Source organism: Thamnophis elegans, chromosome 5 (assembly GCF_009769535.1).
Source record: "Thamnophis elegans isolate rThaEle1 chromosome 5, rThaEle1.pri, whole genome shotgun sequence".
NCBI classification, from domain to species: domain Eukaryota; kingdom Metazoa; phylum Chordata; class Lepidosauria; order Squamata; family Colubridae; genus Thamnophis; species Thamnophis elegans.
This window is the reverse complement of record NC_045545.1, coordinates 38,089,567-38,099,465: the sequence shown is the minus strand read 5'-3', so window position 1 is coordinate 38,099,465 and position 9,899 is coordinate 38,089,567.

Below are 9,899 nucleotides of genomic sequence, written 5' to 3'. Positions count from 1 at the left end.
TGACTCAGGGTGCTCCCGGTCAATGATCAATCCTGCTATGGTGGAGAAATTGGGCCTCAAATTACGTACTTTAAAAAACCCCATTGTCTTTTGCCAAATAGATGGGTCCATTGCGGGGGGGGACCCGCTCATTTCTTTACTGAGCCCTTGGAAATGAAAATGGGCTCCCACACTGAACTCATCTCCTTCATTGTGGCCCCGGGGATGGACAGACCTCTCATTTTGGGCCTACCCTGGCTTCGGAAATGGAACCCTCGCATAAATTGGAGGGAAGGCTGGTTACGCATTCGTTCGGCTCAGCCCCCGGAAGGGGAGGGCGTTCCTGATAAACCTGTTAATTGCGATCCTGAGGTGGCCGCCAGAGGGCAGGAGAGGATTGAAGGAGAGGAAAAAATTCCTAAAGTGTATTGGGACTTGAAGGAAGTTTTCAGTGAGAAGTCTTCCGACAAGCTTCCGCCCCACAGGCCTACTGATTGCTCCATTGACATTCTACCTGGGGTTAAGCTACCAAAACCCCAAATATATTCCATGTCACCCAGAGAGATGGAAGAAATGCGTAATTTCATAGATAAAAACTTGACCCGGGGCTTCATTGAACCTGCTCGCCCCAAAGTTGCTGCCCCTGTGCTTTTCCGTGAAAAGAAGGATGGTTCTCTCAGATTATGTGTGGATTTTAAAAACCTTAACGGAATATCTGCTCAAAATGTGTACCCGCTTCCATTAATGAAGGACATGTTAGCCCAATTGGGGAAGGGCCGCATTTTTACTAAATTGGACCTCAGAGAAGCTTATTATAGGGTACACATAAAGGAGGGGGATGAATGGAAGACTGCTTTCAACTGCCCTCTTGGATGCTTCCAGTTCCGGGTCATGCCTTTTGGCCTGCAGGGGGCCCCTGCAGTCTTCATGCAATTAATCAATGAGATCTTGCATGACCACCTCTACAAAGGAGTTATCGTATATTTGGACGATATCCTTATCTATACTCGCTCCTATGATGAACATGTCGCTCTTGTGCGCACTGTTTTGAAAAAACTCAGAGCTGCTGATCTTTATGCCAAATTATCCAAGTGTGAGTTTCACCAAACCAAGATTGACTACCTTGGGTATCGCATCTCTCCAGCCGGCATTGAGATGCACCCTGAAAAGGTGAGGGCGGTCACTGAGTGGGACGCGCCTAGAACTCGTCGACAATTGCAAAAATTTTTGGGATTTGCTAATTTCTACCGTCAGTTCATTCCTTCCTTTGCAAAAATTGCGCTTCCTATCACTAACTTGCTGAAATCCAAAGGTGGTCCTAAACCTAAGCCAAGCAAACCTCTTGACTGGACCATGGACTGTCAGGCGGCTTTCGAAAAGCTGAAACGCCTTTTTGCTGCGGAACCAGTGCTGAAGCATCCTGATATGGACAAGCCTTTCGTCGTCCAAGCTGATGCCAGCGACGTCGCCGTTGGGGCCGTTTTGTTGCAATCCAACGACCAAGGTAACTTGCAACCTTGCGCGTACACCTCCCGCAAACTCACAGACACCGAAAGACGTTGGGCGGTTTGGGAGAAAGAGGCTTTCGCTGTACGTTGGGCCCTGACCACTTGGCGACATTTTCTGGAAGGCGCTAGGCACCCTTTTGAGGTGTGGACTGACCATAAGAATCTGGAAGCTTTGAGAACACCGCGCCGACTCTCCCCCAAGCAAATGCGGTGGGCCCAACATTTCAACCATTTCAATTTCACACTCAAGTACATCCCCGGTGGGAAGAACTTCATGGCAGACGCTTTGTCCCGCCTCCCACAATACAACTGCTCTAAACTGAGCATCGTGCAACCTGTGGTTCCTGCTTCCAGCCTGGCGGCTCCGGTGGGTACTCGCAAACAGGCACGTGCGAAAGTCGACGTGCCTCAAGATTTTCTTTCTGACCTCAAACTCGCCCTTCCCCAGGATGACTGGTTCCGGGAACATCAGGATGAGTGCACTATGAGGGACGACTTGCCATGGATCGGCGCCAAATTGTATGTCCCCACATCTCTTCGCCCCGTTGTCCTCCAACGGGCTCACGACTCCAAGTTGGCGGGTCATTTCGGGTTTGTAAAGACTTTACATTTGGTGAAAAGACAATTTTGGTGGCCATCTTTGAAAAAGGACATTGAACTTTATGTTGCAAGTTGCCCCGTTTGTGCGACCGCGAAACGGCCCCCAGGGAAACCACAGGGATTGCTCCAGTCCGTTGCCCGACCGGTTGCCCCTTGGAAGGAGATTTCTATGGACTTTATTGTTGAACTCCCGGAGAGCCACGGGCACACCGTCATTTGGGTCGTTACTGATTTGTTTTCGAAGCAAGTTCATTTTGTGCCCTGCCACAAGATTCCTTCCGCTAAAGCACTAGCTAAACTCTTCATTTCCCACATTTACCGCTTACATGGAGTGCCTGATCGCATCATCTCCGATAGGGGTGTCCAGTTCACTTCAGTGTTTTGGAAGGAGTTTCTCAAACGTATTGGCTCCGCCCAGGGCCTTAGCTCCGCCTACCATCCTCAGACTAATGGCGCTTGTGAGAGGACTAATTCTGTCCTTGAACAGTATTTACGTTGTTTCATCAATTATCAACAAGATGACTGGGTGGACTTATTGTAGAGTAATTCAGCTCCAAGTTGGGCCAAGACAGAAGCCAGAATATATGCCCCTGGAACTATTATATAAAATATGATCACAGTATTTGATTATCAAAAAGAAAATTCATTTGTAACTAAAGTCTCATGCTTTGTCATACTGGATATTATTAAACTAATTGTATTCAAACTATAATGTTCCAAACCACCTTTGAATGAAATATGAAGTGCACAACAACAGCAAATATGGAACATTTAATTCAGTGGTAAGTAAAGTTTCCTTTGATCTCAGGACATAATTGTAACTTCTCCTTGCCTTCCTCCTTCGAAGTATAAGTCCATAGGTCCCAGGTAATCCAGACAGGAAATGCAAGAAGATGAACTAATTCTACTTTATTGTAAGGCTTCTTTAGGAGAATATTGTATGTCTGTAAGTTTACATTTTCCACCACCACTTTTAACTGCTTGATCCTAAATTACTCTGAAGATAATTTCTCTGAATACTGGCAGTAAGGGGGGGGGGATTTCTGTCTCTCTTGTCCAATTGTTTCCTAGGCTGTATCTCTTCACCTAAATCCTCAAGTTCATTCCATGATATGTTAAATAAAACTTCATAGAAATTACCATATTTTTTGGACTAGGAGATGCACCGAACCATAAGACGCACCTAGGTTTAGAGGAGGAAAACAAGAAAAAAAAGTGTTTTGCTTCCGCATGTCCTGTTTTTGCCCTCCCCTGCATCCAGAAGTACTCTGCAAGCCAAAAATGTGACTTGCAGAGGCCTCTGGAAGCCAAAAATGGCCTTTGGGGTGCCGGGGTAGGCAAAAACAGGACACGGGGCGACTTTGGGTCCCCCAAAATGGGCCCATATTTGTTCTATAAGACACACAGACATTTCGGCCAACTTTTTTGGGGGGGGTTGCGTCTTATAGTCCGAAAAATATGGTATTTATTTCCCAGCAAGTATGGCTTAAGTTTCTTGAATGCTATATCATCAGATGACCAGAAATGTCCTCAGGCAACAATATGGAAGAACTGTGATAGTACAGCTCAGAGGTGGTATTCAGCCAGTTCTGACAGGTTCTAGAGAACCAGTAGCAGAAAATTTTGAGTAGTTCGGAGAACTGGCAAATAGGCTGGCCTCACCTCCATTGCCTCCCATGCTCCCAGCTGTTGCCCTTAACAGGAAAAAAAGATATAGAAAGCATATTAGTGGGGTGGGGAGGGAATGGGAATTTTGCAGTAACCTTCCCCTGCCACGCTTACCAAGCCAAGCCACACCACAAAGCCATGCCATGCCCCAAAGCCATGCCCACAGAACTGGTAGTAAAAAAAAATTGAATCCCCACCACTGGTACAGTGCAAGACGCTGGACCTTTTGCAAAATGAGAGAGCAGTTTTGTTCATTGTGCTATATTTCATTCTCATATCTCTTTGTTTTACTTTCCATCCTATTTACTTATGGGAAGGAAAATAACTAAACTGAATTATGGATCAGCACAGTTTCTGAGTTGCTTTGGGGAAACAAGCTACTTATTTCAGTAGAAGTAGGTGACTTTAAAACAGAGCTAATAGATCCTTAACTGCCCTGATGTGACTCCCAACAACATAAAGCTATCATTAATGGATTTGTCTACTGTTGTAATCGAGATGTCTGGGATTGGATTTTCTCCACTTGTGCAAAGAGAGATTCACAGACAAGAAGATGGTTATATCTATGGCTACTGGGATGCTGTCTTCTTTGAGAAACCACTCAAATGATCTTGGAATATCTAATGTTCTACTGAGTTATGTGAGAAAATCTGATAGCTCCCATAGAAGTTTAGAAATCTCAAGTTTTAAAGTTGGGGTTTTCAATAAACTATATCTATTTCTTTGTGACTTTCAAGTTCCTCCTATCTTTCATTTTGCATTCAAAAATATTTATATGAAAATAGTTATGGCATGCTGCACATTGCCATCTTTATTTGCAAGAACACCTTTGGTCTAAAATATATTTATTAGATTTAGACTAGGGTGACCAGACGTCCCGCATTTGGCGGGACAGGCATGCCTTCTCATAATTTTTCCCGCGTCCCGGACCATTCCCAAAAGATCCCGCTTAATTTTGGCGCCTTCTTCAACTCGCTCCCCCGCCCATCCACTGCCGCTCGCATGGGCGGGGTAGCGTAGCGAGTGAGCGGGCAGATGGGTGGGGGAGTAAGCTCACCTTTCCAGCCCCACTTCCGGACAAGCCGTGGGAAAGCCTCCGCGAAAAGAGCCACCTGGGGCCGCCACTTCTTCTCCGAACTCAGAGTAAGTGACAGGCGGGGCGAGTGAGCGGCCGGATGGTGGTGGGATCGCCGCCCGCTGCACTGCAGCTGACTCGCCCCGGGCCGGGTGGGCTGGGAGGCTTTGGGCGTCCAGGCGGGAAGAGCGTGGAGGAAGGCAGAGCGGTGCTCAACGCGACTCTGCTACTTCTGCTGGAGGAGCCCCTAGATAGGGAAGGCGGGTGGCGGGGCAGAGCAAGGGAGTGCAAGCGGCGGATCCCGGGCTCATATGCAGACGGAGCTCTCCAGGCACAGGAGCGCTGGAAAAGTGCTCTGCTCATGCACCCACCAGGACGGAGCACGCTCGCTCGCTCGCTCCAGCCCTGCCTGCCGGCACGCTAAAGTGCCGGCATGACTTTGAAGTGCTGGCTTGCCTTCCACGTCGGCCCGTGCAGAAGGCAAGCCAGCCCTTCAAAGTCATGCCGGCAGTTTAGAATTCGGCTGCCATTCAGCAAAACATGTTTCGCTGAATGGCGGCCGAGGGGCACGCTAAAGTGCTGGCATGACTTTGAAGGGCTGGCTTGCCTTCCACATCGGCCCACGTGGAAGGCAAGCCAGCCCTTCAAAGTCATGCCGGCAGTTTAGTGTGCCCCTCGGCCACCATTCAGTGAAACATGTGTCGCTGAATGGCGGCTGAGCCCTGCCGGCAGCCTTCTGGGCCGGCCGGCCATTCAGCGCTCGTACCCAGCGCTCGCACGCCCACAGGACAGCACCGGGGAGGAGAGGAACTGCGCGGGTCCCGCCGCTCATGGTACGGGCGAGCGTTGGCGGGCTGGGAGTGGGGGTGGCTGCCGCCGAGGCCTCCAGCCTTGCAATCCTGGGCAGGGAAGGCGAAGGTTCGCTCCGGAGCTGTGGAAGACCGTTGCTGCATGGGGAGGCCTCCGCCCCGGGGATCCCCCGCTCCACCCTTTCGGATTACCCCCAAACCCAAAGGAGCCTGGGCACAGGGGTGCAGGCCAGGGAAGACGGGGTTTGGGGGCTCGGAGGAGGAAGGGGCGATCTCCCCCTACATTCAACTGTCCCGCTGCAGAGCTCCTCCCAGGGGAGGGGGAGGCGGCAAGTGCGCTGATCCCCGTTTGCAAGACCAGCCCTCCACTTTCTTGTCCCGTTGGGAAGGGGGTGGGTGGGAGACAAGAAGGGGACAGGCTGGCCTCGTTGCTTACATTTCCCCTATTCCCCCACTCCCAATATAGGTGCAGAGAAAGAGCCAGGCTTCAGAAAGGAAAGGATATTTTTAATAATTTTCTTTGTCTGAATATGATTTCCCATTGAGGAAAAGGGGAGTTTTAATTTCCCACCAGTAAAAAAGTTTAGTCTTTGAAGGGCCCTTGTATGACATCTGCCTAGGAGCCCACCTCACACACCTCCTCTTTCAGAAAGAGCTTGGTGCACCTAGGATCCCACCTCACACACCTCCTCTTTCAGAAAGAGCTTGGTGCACCTAGGATCCCACCTCACACACCTCTTTCAGAAAGAGCTTGGTGCACCTAGGATCCCCCACCTCACACACCTCCTCTTTCAGAAAGAGCTTGGTGCACCTAGGATCCCACCTCACACTCCTCCTCTTTCAGAAAGAGCTTGGTGCACCTAGGATCCCACCTCACACACCTCCTCTTTCAGAAAGAGCTTGATGCACCTAGGATCCCCCACCTCACACACCTCCTCTTTCAGAAAGAGCTCGGTGCACCTAGGATCCCTCACCTCACACACCTCCTCCCAGCTTGGGAGATGGTGGGATCTCCTGCTTTCTGAGCTTGGTGCAGCAAGGATCCCACTATCCTACTATTTTATTTTTCTTTATGTACACTGAGAGCATATTTACCAAAGACAAATTCCTTGTGTGTCCAATCACAGTTGGCTAATAAACTATTCTATTCTACTTTACTCTACTCTACTCTACTCTACTCATTTCTATTTCAATTCTAACAAGGAGTTTAGCTTCTGTCTCTTGAAAATGTAAGCTAGCATAAGGCATTATAATGCAAGCTAGCCTTAACTTTCAAACAGTTCATTTAGTGACCAAAGTTACAATGGCAATGAAAAAAATGACTGATGACCATTTTTCACACTTAGCGACCATTTTCACACTTAGCGACCGTTGCAGTATCCTCATGGTCACGTGATCAAAATTTTGATGTTTGGCAACAGATTTGTATTTATGATGGTTTCAGTGTCCTGGGGTCATGTAATCGCCTTTTGTGACCTTTTGACAAAATATAAAATTTTAAATCAACCCCCCCCCCCCCCCGGTCAATGGTGTCCCTCTTTACCAATCTGAAAATCTGGTCACCTTAATTTAGACCCTGACTCCAAAGTGTCTCTGGGAGCTTGGGAGGCTCACAATTTAAAACAATATATTATACACAGTATAAGATATACAAAATAATCAACTTCCACCTGGACAGTTCTAAATGCAAACTGTCTAAATGCAAAATGTTAGACATTGAGACTGGAGCAATAGGGTCTACCAAGGTCCTCCATTCCAGCGGGAAAATACTCGAAGCTGATGGGCTGAGCCGTCTGACAGCTCCTATAAAAGGGCTAGCCGTCAGGCCAGTGCTGGATCTGTACATAGTTTGCTGAATAAAGAGCTGTTGTTGTCACTGAAGCCTTAGTCCTGCCTCATCTGCTCACCCTATCTAACACAAAATCCCTCCAACAAGGCCTAAGAAAAGAAGGCCTCCTGGATTCCCATCAGGGTAGGAGGCACAGGGATCTCTTTAAGTATCCTAATAGGATAACTCAAGCACAGCCCTTTATTATTCCAAACCCATACATTTGGGAAGTCTCCTAGATGTTCTAGAAGCATACCTTATTTCTTATACAGGTAATCCTCGACTTACGACCACAATTAAGCCCAACATTTATGTAGCTAAGCGAGACATTTGTTAAGTGAGTTTTGCCCCATTTTACAACTTTTCTTGCCACAGTTGTTAAGTGAATCGCTGCAGCTGATAAGTTAGTGACCCAGTTGTTAAGTGAATCTGGCTTCTTCACAGATTTTGCTTGTCAGAAGGTCACAAAAGGTGATCATATGACCCTGGGACACAGCAACGGTCATAAATATAAACCAGTTGCCAGGCGTCTGAATTTTGATCACATGGCTATGGGGATGCTGCAAAGGTGGTAACTCTGAAAAGCGGTCTTAAGTCACTTTTTTCAGTGCTGTTGTAACTTTGAATGGTCATTAAATAAACTGTAAGTCGAGGACAACCTGTATGTGCAACAGGAAACATGACTTCACACTATTCTTTGCCAATCTTTTGCTTTGTCAATACACTTCTATCCTGGACTTCTTGTGCATGCCATGCAGTTTGCATTATATCTAAGGCTTCTGTTCAAAAAAAGGATTACTACCAAGCCATAAAGTTTGTTTTTGCTGATTAAAATAAAGAGTACTCTATGGGTAATCCTACACAGCAGTCTTATGCTGTTTGTCTCCCAGACTGAAACAAACTGGAAATGAATCCTCTTTAAGAAAATGCTGTCAGCTTTCGCAAAGATGCTAGTCAGGTATTCTGCCCAGAGAGTGGATACATCAACCTCTTATTACCGTGTTCCCCCCAAAATAAGACTGGGTCTTATATTAATTTTTGCTCCAAAAGATGCATTAGGGCTTATTTTGTGGTTAGGTTTTATTTTGAGGAAAATATGGTACTAAATGCATCCATCTGGCTGACAATCTTAATGGGGCTTATTTGGGGGGGTAGGGCAGTGGTGAAATCTATTTTTTTAACTACTGGTTCTGTGGGCGTGGCTTGGTGGGGCCATGTGACTATGTAATCATGTAATTGGGGGATCAAAAGACAGAAACTCACTTTAACAATGCCCTGCTGGAGTAGGATTGGACTAGATGACCTCCAGGTCCCTTCCAGCCCTGGATTATCTTCTGAAGCTGCGTCTAGTGTCAGGTTTATAGTCCTTCCTTCCTCTCTTTTTTACCTCCCTCCCTCCCTTTCTTTTTCTTTGGTTCTCTTTCCTTCTCCCTACTTTCTTTCTCTCTCTCTCTCTTTCTCAGCACCCCCCCCCATTTTTGGCCTAGTAGGCTTTAGGGAAGCCTGCTGGGAGCAAAAACGGACCCCACCCCCGCGTTTCCAGAGAACCTGTAGTAAAAAAATGCTCAAAAAGTTAAAAAAAAGTTCAGCTGTGTGACATGTGATCATCAAAACTTCCCCCCCCCTTTTTCTAGTATTTTTTACTACTGGTTCTATGAACCGGTAGCATTTTTTTACTACTGGTTCGGGTGAACCGGCCCAAACTGGTAGCATTTCACCCCTGGGGTAGCGGTTATATTATGAGCCTCCTGAAAAATCATGCTAGGACTTATTTTCTGGTTAGGTTTTATTTTCAGAGAAACAGGCTAGTAGATTTTCCTCCCCTGATCCTCTCCTTTGTTCTGAGAAAGCAATTCCCTTTCCTTTCTATGGGACTTTAGAGCAACATGGTTTTCACAGGTGAAACTTTCTATAAGCTGCCGTCTGATGAGTTCCCTACTTAGTATCTTCCAGTCTGGTATGTGCACCAGAAAATGTATATAAAAAAAGGAAAACACTACATTTATGGTAATTAGTTCTGTTACTGGGGCTAGAATTGGGAATTCACAGAACTTCTGACAATTCCACCTGATTTTTAAAAAAATCACTACATTATCAGTTCACTAGGAAAAAAAATAACAAAAGTTCACCCTTTGACCATGAAACAGTGTAACTGTTCAGCACAGCTTAAAGCAGCATGACTTGGGAAATACTGTATATCAGGGTTGTCAAACTGGTGGCGCACAGGCCCAATGCATCATGCGTAGGCCATACCAAAGGTGGTATTCGGCTGATTCTTACTGGTTCAGGCGAACCGGTAGCAGCAGCTGCTGGAGGCTCCACCCATCTGCTCTGATGTAATGTGCGACCTTCTGCGCATGCACAGAAGGTGGCGTATGCAAGCGTGCTCACATTTGCAAACCAATAGCAAAGGTAAGTGAATCTCATCAGTG